An 11,538-nucleotide genomic window follows, 5' to 3' on the forward strand; every position below is an offset into this window, starting at 1 on the left:
GCATGTACTGTACATGATAATAATATGATAATATCATGATAATAGCATATAATACATGATAATATTATACTAAGGTATCTCAAGGTAAGGTTAAGGTATCTCTTCTCCTTCTCCCTGATTCTCTGATGACAAAGGGGTACTTTTTTATATTGGCAAAGCATATGATAAAACCACAATAGACCAAGGATTATCCTTCTTGATACTAAACAGACCCAAGATATATTATGTCTGAAATGACCGCTATACTTTAGATCAATAGAAACTATATGAAGCGTCAGGAAAAGGGAAGTAGAGTATCCTACATCCTGGAGTGGTTTCCTGGACACAGATTAAGCGTAATCCTAGACTAAAATGCATCTTCAATGGAGATGTTCTTTTGGAAATTGTATTTAGTCTAGGTCTTCGGACCTTAATCTTAATCAGTGTCCGGGAAATGCCCCCCTACCCCCACATACACACAGTCTAACTCTTCTGTGGCTCAGTTGGTAGAGCTTGGCGCTAATAACGCTTAGGTTGTGGGGACCATATATTCAGCCAACCATGCGGACAATAACATAACTCTGAAATCCTATCACTTAATATCCTCAGTTCAACCTTGACCTGGTCATGAAGGGCCCGTGGTACAGAACAGGGTCCTACGTCATGATTCGAACCCAGAACAACAAGCCAGGTGGAGGACAGCCAGGCGGGCAGTGAGACAGACAGGTGTGGTAAGAGAAGTGCGCAAGAGATCTGTCTGTCTGTGAGAGAAGGGTGTTGATAGAGTTCAGGCTAACATGTTCCTGCCATTCCCCTGAGAACCAACACACTGAGACTTCACAACAAAACAAAGGGCTCCTGCTAAATAACAGGAAAGTGTTGGTGAGAAATACCCTTTATCTAACTCCCCGAGCACGTCACCACCGCCCTTCAGAAACAAAGGTGTGTGAACCGCACAGTAAATAACCCTGATTTACGGCAAATGCGCCCCTCGTGTTATTTACAGTGCGTGGCGGTCCTATTTTAACAGGTTGTTTATTGGCAGAGCCCCAGAGTGGATCATAAAAGCCAATGCGGCGTGGCCTTCGAGGAACATTAACGTGATTCTAGCACTTGAACAACAATGAATCGGATATCTAATTCAGGAACTAAAACTGAGTGATTAGGCTTTGGAATGCCACAGAATGCCACTGTTGGCGTAGGTATGCCTTGGAATGATTCCATGTCCAGCTTTGAAGTGACAAGTGGCATATTTGCACGCAGCCTCGTGTGATGCTGTCATGCTGTTTGGCTCGGTCTCAAGCGTTCCTCGACTGATTACTTCTCCCTCTCATTGGCTCTCCTCAGAGATCCTCACTGACTCCTGGTGCTCTTTAGTGGTGCTTTCAGAGTTCACGAGGCTGAGGTGTTGACCCCTGTGACCTGACAAACTTTTGACCCCGATTTCAAGATGTTTTTTAGGAAGTGGTGGGAGACTTTTGGGTAACGAGCATTGTAAAAGGTGTTCACTTATCACTCATTGTCCAGAATATCTGCTAAAATTGGTCACTTATAAATGAAGGTGCAAATACTTAATATACTGTAGTGTTGATGGTAATAGCATTTCATACTGTATGTTTTAAGGTGCTATGGTAGCCTATGAGTCACATTTGAAAAAAAAACATTTAAATCAGCTTGATTTATGAATTGTACAGAAATATATATTATGATTTTCTTTTTAGAAATGATTAGTTAATTATTATATTATTAGTATTGGGAGCGGGCCGATTCTTTTGCATGGTTCTCTTGATTTATTTGAACATTTTGGGTCAAATGCATAGTAGTCATTGTGAGGCTTGTTCTGTACACTTCCTGCACCAGAAAAGGCTATTTAACCTAAATGTTATCCTAACAACCACGCCCTTGTTGCTCCTGACACACAATATCCACAATATTTTCTGAGAAAATATGATGTTATCTACAGAACGTATCTGTCGGACAATGATAACCAGGTTAAACAATGTATTATTAATCTGGCCCCTTTCTTGCGAAACGATATGAATTAGTCTGATATTATTTTGACACCATCTAGTGCCACCATTTAGCTGTTGTTCATAATGTAGCAGTTTCCCTCTCACAAAGCATGTTAGCTGGTTTAATAGAGATGTATGATATATGTTGTCTATCTTCAATTTTACTAAACTAAACAAAACAAACTTTTTTTCTTATAGATGGCTATATTTCCTATTGATTTCACAGTAAATGTAAACTAAACACAATGCATTCTAAATACATATAAACATGTAAAAAAAAAAAACTAATTTGATAGCATTTGTTTACACTTTAGCTATGTGTAATGAATGAATGAATGAATGGTCTTTATTGTCATTGATATAGTACAGGTACCAAACAACGAAATTTGGGAGGGGGGGCTCCCCTGGTGCTAGGGAAAAAAACTAAAAACAAGAAGGGAAAAGAGCTGGTTTACATAAATAAAGGCTATGTACACTATCCACTATACTATACTATACAAATAAAACACTGTGCTGTACTCTATGCTATGCTATACCTATTCTAACATTTCCTATCTCCGAACCTTATGTACCCGAGGGTTGTCATATTGCACATAGTGTTATTGCACATTCATTTAAAGTGTCGCAGTTTGCAGGTTTGAAATGTTCACAGTTGTGTTTCAGTAATGTTGCTTTTACTGACTGTGCTTTTGTTTAACTTTTTATTTATCTATTCTTGTTCTCTCCATGGAATGTACTGTAGTGTCTGAGTACTGCGAAAAGCGCTATACAAAATAAATGCATTATTATAATGATTATTATGGCTATGATTATTAATATTATTAATAATAACTAGCATTATCATTATCATTATCATTATTATTATTATTATTATTATTATTATTATTGTTATATATTTTAGGTTTAATAGCAATTAGCAGTATCCTATCTACAGTGGTACTGTATGGCTTAACCGATGACCAACATAGTATGCCAAGTTCCAAGTTATTTGATTTCTCATTACCTCATTATACCAACAATGTATCACAATTAATTTGCAGAATGGCTTTACACTGTTCAAGCCAAGTTACTCCAAATGTGTTTCTAGTCAAACTAGTCTGAAGTCCTGTAGTTTCTCAAAGACAAAAGCATAAAGCCATGTTACTGTAGTGTTATGGTCTCGGTGCTAACTTCATTTAGACCCATCTTGTTATTCAGTCGTCCTGTCGAAGGGGACCATCTAGTGGACAGGGAGAAGTACAAGAGACTATTATCATAGCACCATATCAAGATCCACTAAGGTCATATATACATTATGTGGCTCATTCCTTCATATCATGTTGTGTGAAGGTTTGGGTGGATCATGGACAGAAATACAATATTCAACACTGATCCAAATTCTTCTCTGTATTTCTGAAGAAGAAAAAAAATAGAGTTCATTTGGAATAAGTTCTTACCTTCATTTGTATGTTATATTCCAACAACTTAGTAGAATTGTAAAAGAAAATAAAGTGCCCATCATTTATATCAGTCTCTTCATCCTTTCATTTTGTGTGGAGGTACAAGTGCCTTGAGTCACCATGAGAGGGCATTAGAATACAAGAAAACAGGACAAAATGTAACTGCATCTGGAGGTGGAAAACAACAGGTTTCCACAATTACCCCTTGTCTTTGCAGAATATGCTGGAACATACTGTATCATTGAATGAAAACAAACACTGCAGACAGGGATGATCCAACTCGATACCTTGACTACCTTTAAAAATCTATGATTTCTTCAAACAGATTCCTCAGGGATGCACTGTTACAGCGCTAGCTGTGCTACAGTAAGCCTATAACAAGATTTGTTTCGCCCCCACATATCGACCAAACACCAACAATGTTAGAACCTTTACCTGTGAGCGGTGAGATCATTTAATATGAACCTCCGTGGCTTTGTTCAAACGCTACAGTAGAACCTGCATTTCATCATAGTCATCTCATGAAAATCTAATGTGGAATGAATCTTCCTGAATTACAGCACCTTACCACACAGAATGTTTCACAGAGCACTGAACAACGCGGTTGTACAAATCTTACTCTGTGACTCCTGGACTCAGCTGGGACCTGAGGATGAACCAGAGAGCAGCTGTCCTGCTTGCCTGCAACTTGTGAGGCCAAACATACACACACCCCTGTTGGGTTGGATATATCAATCAGGCCATAGTCGCTGGCTGTGAATGAAGAGGAAAGACTGGCTAAATGTGTGTGTGTGTGTGTGTGTGTGTGTGTGTGTGTGTGTGTGTGTGTGTGTGTGTGTGTGCTCGCACGTTTGTGTGTGAGTGCATGCTGGTGTCCGCGGGTGCTCGGGTGTTTATTTGTTGTGAGCAAGAACAAGCTGTCTCGTGTCCTCAGGCAGAGCACATAGTGACACTCATGTTGGACATTTGCTGTGTACTTTATGCCAGGGAAAAGGAAATATGTTCAGGAAAATGTAGGTGTTGGCCTTGAGAATCTGCAGACTTGTGTACTTTTCGCAGAAATTGATGTTTTCTGAATGAAAATGTATCATTCCAATGCCATAATAATATCTCTGTCTTTCTCTCTCTCTCTCTCTCTCTCTCTCTCTCTCTCTCTCTCTTGCTTTCTTTCAAGGCTGGCTGAGGTCATTCTGATATATGTGCAGGTTTGGCGTGTGCCCCCCCACACCCCAACTCTGTCCAGCAGATTCAGATTCAGATTCAGATTCAGATAACGTTTATTGCCATTATGCTTGACACATATAGGAATTTGTTTTGGCATTACAGTAGGTGCATTTATGCTTTTTTCACATGTATACATGAACAAAAACAAATACAAATACAAATGCAAAACAGGACAACACAGGACAGACAGTGCATTGAATAGTGTTATATATATATATATATATATATATATATATATATATATATACATATATATATATAAAGTGCAGTGCAGAGCAGCTGACCTGTCGTACTTTAACTTATCGCTCTCATTTCCTTTAGGGAGCTCTGTGTTCTAGAGAGTCAACAGTGCAAACATCCTGTAGTCATATACAGACCAGTTGTCTCAGCCTCCAGCCTCTCTCTCACACTGCTCTCTCCAACCATGACGGATCATCTCGTTTTAACGGCGTCTCGGAATGATCCATGAAGAATGCTCTCATTGAGGCAAGCTCCCATCGGAGGTTGTTCTCAGAACAAAAGGTTCTACCTAGAACCGAAAATAGTTATTTGGCTTGTTCCTGTGGAGAAAACAAAGAACCATTTGAAGAATATTTTTTTGTTCCATTTAGAATGCCACCATAAATCAGTGTTTCTCAATCTGTGAAAAATCCAGGGTTGCCATTTTTGCCATCAAATCACAGGTTGAACCAGCTGTGCTAGTGTTGCAGTGAACTAAAGATGTGCTCCCAAGTCCAACATTGAATATCAAGACACAAGCTTCCAAAAAAGGCTCAGTGTGAATGTAGTCATAGGATTTCAGCAAGCAGACTGTAGAATTCTGTCAGAGTTTTCCATTTGTGTCATTGATGACATATGACAAAGTGACCTGACTAAGAACACTAGCCCCAGCGCCCCTGGAGGGCATTGGAAACATTGTTAGGGGGTGGGCAGGGAGGCAGGGGGGGGCGCTGACCTACAACACCTGTCAGCAAGGCCACGGAGGGTGATGTCACATTCCCATTCCTGTTAGAATGTACTGTATGTGTCAGGAGGAGACAAGGCCAGGCTCGGCCCCCATACCTGTCACCAGAGACCTCTGGGTTCACACAGGCTAACCTCTCACTATGTGATTGATGAACAGCTGTCAGTGACAGGAACGTTGTGAGAACGTCATGTTTTGGCAGGTCAGGATTTTATGGAACCCCTGAGATAATGACATGTGGTGGATTCTGAAACAGACTGAAACGCAGACGTATAATATTTCACCATAAATCAGTTGTTCTAATGGGTATCTGTATCTGACCTGAGGACATGAATAGGTTTTGCTCTCTCAGGAGCTTAACATAAGGCTAATGTGAATGTTTTGAATGTTTTTACTTATTATCTAAAACGCTCTTTAATATTTCACACAAGGTTGGAGCCGGTGACATCACATAGCATGACTGTATGCTAACAACATGGGGTAGCTCTTTGGTATGCGTCAACAACAGATAGCTTTCACGCCAAACAAACAAATTCTTAGTGACATTTGTAAACGTCCCCACTTGGGAGGCCGGCAGTAACCTCTGACAGATAGAGTATTTCTCAGGCAGAGGGGGTCTGCATACTACTGTAACATGTGTGTGTGTGTGTGTGTGTGTGTGTGTGTGTGTGTGTATGACCTTTGTGTGGGGGTCCATCCTCTACATAGAGATCACAGGCCTTTGGCTCCAGAGCCATGAGAACTCATGGGTGTCGTCCCCTCCATGAGGGTTCAGCCGTCTTAACCCCACAGAGGAGTTATCTCCTCCACAAAGTATGTGAGATGAGTTTTCAAGGGACTTCCTGGAGATAGATCTGTTTATGGATGGCCACTCTACAATATGGCGTCACCAGGTCAGGTCACATAGGATTCATTTTTCACATTCCATTAGACAAATACAATAAACCATGTCGATCTGTCCAAGGAATGTGTGTGTGTGTGTGTGTGTGTGTGTGTGTGTGTGCGTGTGTGAGTGATTGAGTGAGTGAGTGAGTGAGTGAGTGAGTGAGTGAGTGTGTGTGTGTCTGTGTGTGTGCTTGTGTGTGTGTGTGCGTGTGTGTGTGCGTGTGTGTGTGTGTGTACGTGTGCGTGTGTGCGTGTGTGCATGTGTGTGTGTGTCTCAACATCTCACCTAATCTCAGGTTCACACAGAATGCAGTAAGCAATATTATACAAGTGCAGTAAATAGATTGAGTCTACCTAACTACCATACACTTAAATAAAAAAAACTAAGCAAACTAAATCCTGTTTGGAGGCCCAAATCATTACCACCAAGATGAATCATTATCATGTCTGGATGAGGAAAACTCATGCTGCCTCCTACGGAGAAGCGACATAAGTTGCTCCCATCTCATGCCACTTACTCCTACCTGGTCGATCAGCTGGTCTAACCCGAGGTTAGGGTACAGGTGAAACCTTACGTCCACAAGGTGCTGGCGTTGCCGTTTGACCAGCGAACTTTCCGATGATCCAAACGTGCCAAAGAGCTTCGCCTCTGCTGCGGTCGCCGCTGCCGTGCCCAACGCCGCTGCCCTCAACACCGCTGCCACCGCAGCCACTGTTGCTGCCAACGCTGCACATCTCGGGGGTCAAGGAAGGCAATCACTTTTAATGACTCATTTATTAACACTTAATCAGCCATGAGGGGTCATTTGAGTGTAAAAAAAAGTGTTATATCTTTGCACTCGATCAAATTTCAGGACCCTCCTTTCATGACTTTTCCTAGATTATGTGCGTTCTACCACCCTGATAGTACCCTGACATTTTCAAAATCACATCAGGATAAGCTAGTATGAAGCTATTTTGCTGTTTTTCTGTGTAGGAAACAGGCATTTACAAATGGCCAACTAGTGGTCGTTGTGTGTAAATAGCAGCTTGAGCATTGTAAAGAGGTAGCTCTTTTAGTAGGTAAAAAAGGCACAGCTGTTCTAGTGTTAAGAGCGTTTATACTTCGGCCACGCACATGGCGCCGTTCCCTGTTACATCAGAAAGAGAGTGCTGCTCTGTTAGACATGCTTTATACATTTCTGCTTTCACAATACTTAATGGATGCACCATTCAGAAAAACAACCATTACTTACCTATCGAGAATGGAGGGAGGCTAACATGAGATGTCCTTGTTGACCATGAAGATAAAAGCATACAATTGAGCTAATTTGCCTCTCAATGAATTATTCTCTTAACACAGTTTTCCCATTGAGACATGTTTATGCCACATGCTAATGTAGCTCATGCATGCCAAAGGGTAAACTAACTTAAGAGCTAATTTATGAGTCAGGGGAATATTGCTTACACACACCAGAGGGCTTTAGTGTACCTAACCATGGGGGAAATCAACACATATCTTTTTATACAGTGTTCAAAATAGCACTAAAATAGTGGGGTTTCATCTTCATGATTCAGAACATGTTGATGATATTGACTTACTTTCCATAATTCTGCACTCGAGGGCACGCATTTCATTATGTTGCACAATACCTGTGACAAAACACTGCAATTACTGTGCCACAGTACTCAGGGCCGTCTGGGAGATATGTGCGAAGTAGGCACCGCGAGGCCTTTATGCACGCACGTCTTTTTTTCAGTGCGTGCGTGCACTTCCACTGTTGTGACGTAGCCTACCATACACTGCACTACTGAATATAGACAATAGAATATAGGCCTACTAATAATTACTAGTATTTAGATTTGTTTACAACCATATTAGGATTTAGGATTTATAAAGCAGTCATACCCCACATTGAATAAACACACGCTACTGATATGAATCCAGAAATGTTACTCACCAGCAGATACATAAAGCTTCACTGAAGTGTCTGTTTTCATTATTTTTTTAGGATAACTAAATCCAGGTTTCGTCTTTGGGTTAGGGACCTCTTCTAATGATCACATCTATAACTTTAGAGTCCATATTTACTGGCCGATTACCAGGATCATTATACAAGGCGTCTGACACCGTAAGCTTGTCTTGCCTTCCATCACCTGTGGCTGTGTCCACGTCCACTTCACTCTCAGCCCCACTGCTTCTGCTATGAGTAGCCACCTCGACTGCGGCTGGCCCCGTATCCTCTTCTTCCCTGACCATCGTCAGTTCGTCGCTTCTGCTGCTGCTAGCTTCCACGTTAGCTTCTTCATCACTCTCGGTCGACTGGGAGCGAGAGGCCGCCGCCTCACTGGTTTTTGTTAGAAATTTGTCAAAGGAGCCTCTCTGCGAGGCCCTGAACTCTTCCTTCCTTTTATTTTATTTATTTTTTCAGCCCCTGACACAAATTTCCTCCTTCGGTCTCGTTCCCTCTGCATTTTAATTTAGCGCACCACCATTCACAAAATGTCAAAATCTCTCTAATGTCATCACGTATTCCTGTTAGGTTTAAAGCCTATGATGAACTATTAATGAATATTATTGTCACATGTGTAACATGTAAAAATGTAGCAAAAAAAATAAAATAAAATTAGTATCCCTTTCTCCAAAGCGCGAGGCCCTGTGCGATCGCACCTTTCGCCCCCCCCCTAGCGGCGGCCCTGACAGTACTGCACTGTACTGTGTTTCAGAAACCTTGTAATGTCGTGTGATCCACATTAACCCCAGAGGACTCTGCCTTCCTGCCTGCCTTCCTGCCTGCCTGCCTTCCCACCTGCCTGCCTGCCTTCCTGCCTGCCTGCCTGCCTTCCAGTGGTGTGCAGTCAGGTGAGGCAGGGTAGGCAGTGCCTCACCCAGGCATTTAAGAGGGAAAAAAAGAATTTTTAAAAGATTTTTTATTATTTTGTTATCTCAAAAATATATATTTTAAAATGTATTTTACTCATTATTCTTAACTTTAATGTGTTAAAATGTTGCTAAAATAAAAATAAATGATGTAAAATGTGTTGTTTAAAAAATATAATGCATGCCCTGGCACCAGGAGAGTTTGCTCCCAAAGCTAGCTGAATGCTGCGAGAGGCTGAGGCAGACTGTCCTCTGTGCTATGCGAAGTGATAGAGATAGACCAACGGTTTCGTAGGTTTGTGCATGCGTAGTCTGTTCTCACATTGTCTTCATTGATGGACGTTGAGGCACCGTGCAGGCTGCCTCTGACAGCATGATTGACAGTTTGCGTTTGGCTTGCCATAGCGGCATTCCTCTGCTGTTCGCGCCACGGTTCTACATTTCCCCAGCTAACTTGCGATCGGCATCATGGATATCCAACAGTTAAAAAGATTTTCAACCTTCAGTTTTGAGCAAAAACTAAATGTGATTGAAAATGGGAGGGCAACACCTGACCTATCTCAATTAACCCAAAGGAAGGGACAGAAGATTGTACGAACATTTAAAACGGAATGGTACAAAAAAGGACTGTCTGTGTGGATGTAGCCAGGCTAACAAGCTGTTCTGCTTCCCTTGCCTACTGTTCTGGTCTAGCGACAGCGTGTGGGTGAAAGGGGGCTACTGTAACCTGAACAATTTTTCCAAGAGCTTTAGAGAAGCATGAAAAATCCATAGCCCACATCCACTCTCAGATGGCCTTGAAAACCTTTGGCAAAAGTCGCATAGACACACATGGCCCTGGATGAGCAGCACCGGCTGCATGTTACTGCACACAACGCAAAGGTAAAGGAGAACAGGGAAATCTTGAAAAGCCTAATTGATGCAACATGCTACCTTGCTAAACAAGAATTAGCATTTCGGGGGAACGACGAGAGCAGTAGCTCCATCAATCGTGGGAATTATGTCGAACTTTTACATTTGATGGCAGGAAAGGATGAGAAATTAGCTGCACATTTAAAATCATCAACTGTGTTTATGGGTACATCGAATAGGATTCAGAATGACATTATTGAAGCAATCGGTGATGTCGTAAGGTTTCATATAAAAAATGACATAAAGGCTGCATCATTTGTTGCACTCGAAGTGGATGAAACCACGGATATCACAAACAAAGCCCAAATAGCTGTGATTTTTGGATATGTCAACAGCGACCGTGAAGTAAAAGAAGCCTTTTTGGGGATTTGATGACGTGAGCAATGACAGGCGGGCACAGGGAATATCAGAATATGTATTGGCTGTATTACATAAATATGAGTGCATTGAAAAGTTAGTCGCCCAAACCTGATGATGGAGCTGCAGTAATGGCCTCTGAGCTCAACGGAGTACAGGCAAAAAGAAAAGAAAAAGTGCCAGAAGCTACCTTTACGCATTGCTATGCACATAAATAGGCTAGGTGCACATCTCCACTACTTCCTGAAAGGCACCTGGCATGAACATATCCTGTCTCACTCTATTGGTTTAATTGATTAATCAGCTGTGCACTGTGTGTTCCAACAGTTTACCGCACAGCTGATTAATCAATTAAACCAATAGAGTGAGACAGGATATGTTCATACCAGTTGCCTTTCAGGAAGTAGAGATCGTGCACCTAGCCTATTAAACCTAGTCCTTTCACAATCAGCTAAATACATTCCAGAGTGTAAAGTGTTTTTCAAAACTGTTGAAGGGCTCGCATCATTTTTCAGCAAGTCTACCAAACGCACACATCTACTGGATGACATGGTGAAATCCCGCATCCCTAGGGCATCGTCTGTTAGGTGGAACTCACACTCCAGGTTGGTACAGACTATCCTCCAACACGTACCAGATCTCCGCCAAGTCTTCCGGACAATGACGGAGAACACTGATGGATGGGACGGTGAGACTCTCGCTATGGCCTCTGGATTTCATCTGTGGCTTTCAAAACAGCCTGGTCTCACACGGCAGACGTCAGAATTCGACGTTTTCCATCGCATCCAAACGTCGAATTCGCTCGTTTGAAAGCGCAGGGGTGCGCCTGTTATGTGCGCCTGTCGGGGCTTCTCTCGGGATTATTCCATTTTGAATTGCATTTGCATTAATTAGTTAGGCCACATT

This window comes from Nansenia antarctica (assembly GCF_963989245.1).
Source record: "Nansenia antarctica genome assembly, chromosome: 4".
In the NCBI taxonomy this organism is placed as follows: Eukaryota; Metazoa; Chordata; class Actinopteri; order Argentiniformes; family Microstomatidae; genus Nansenia; species Nansenia antarctica.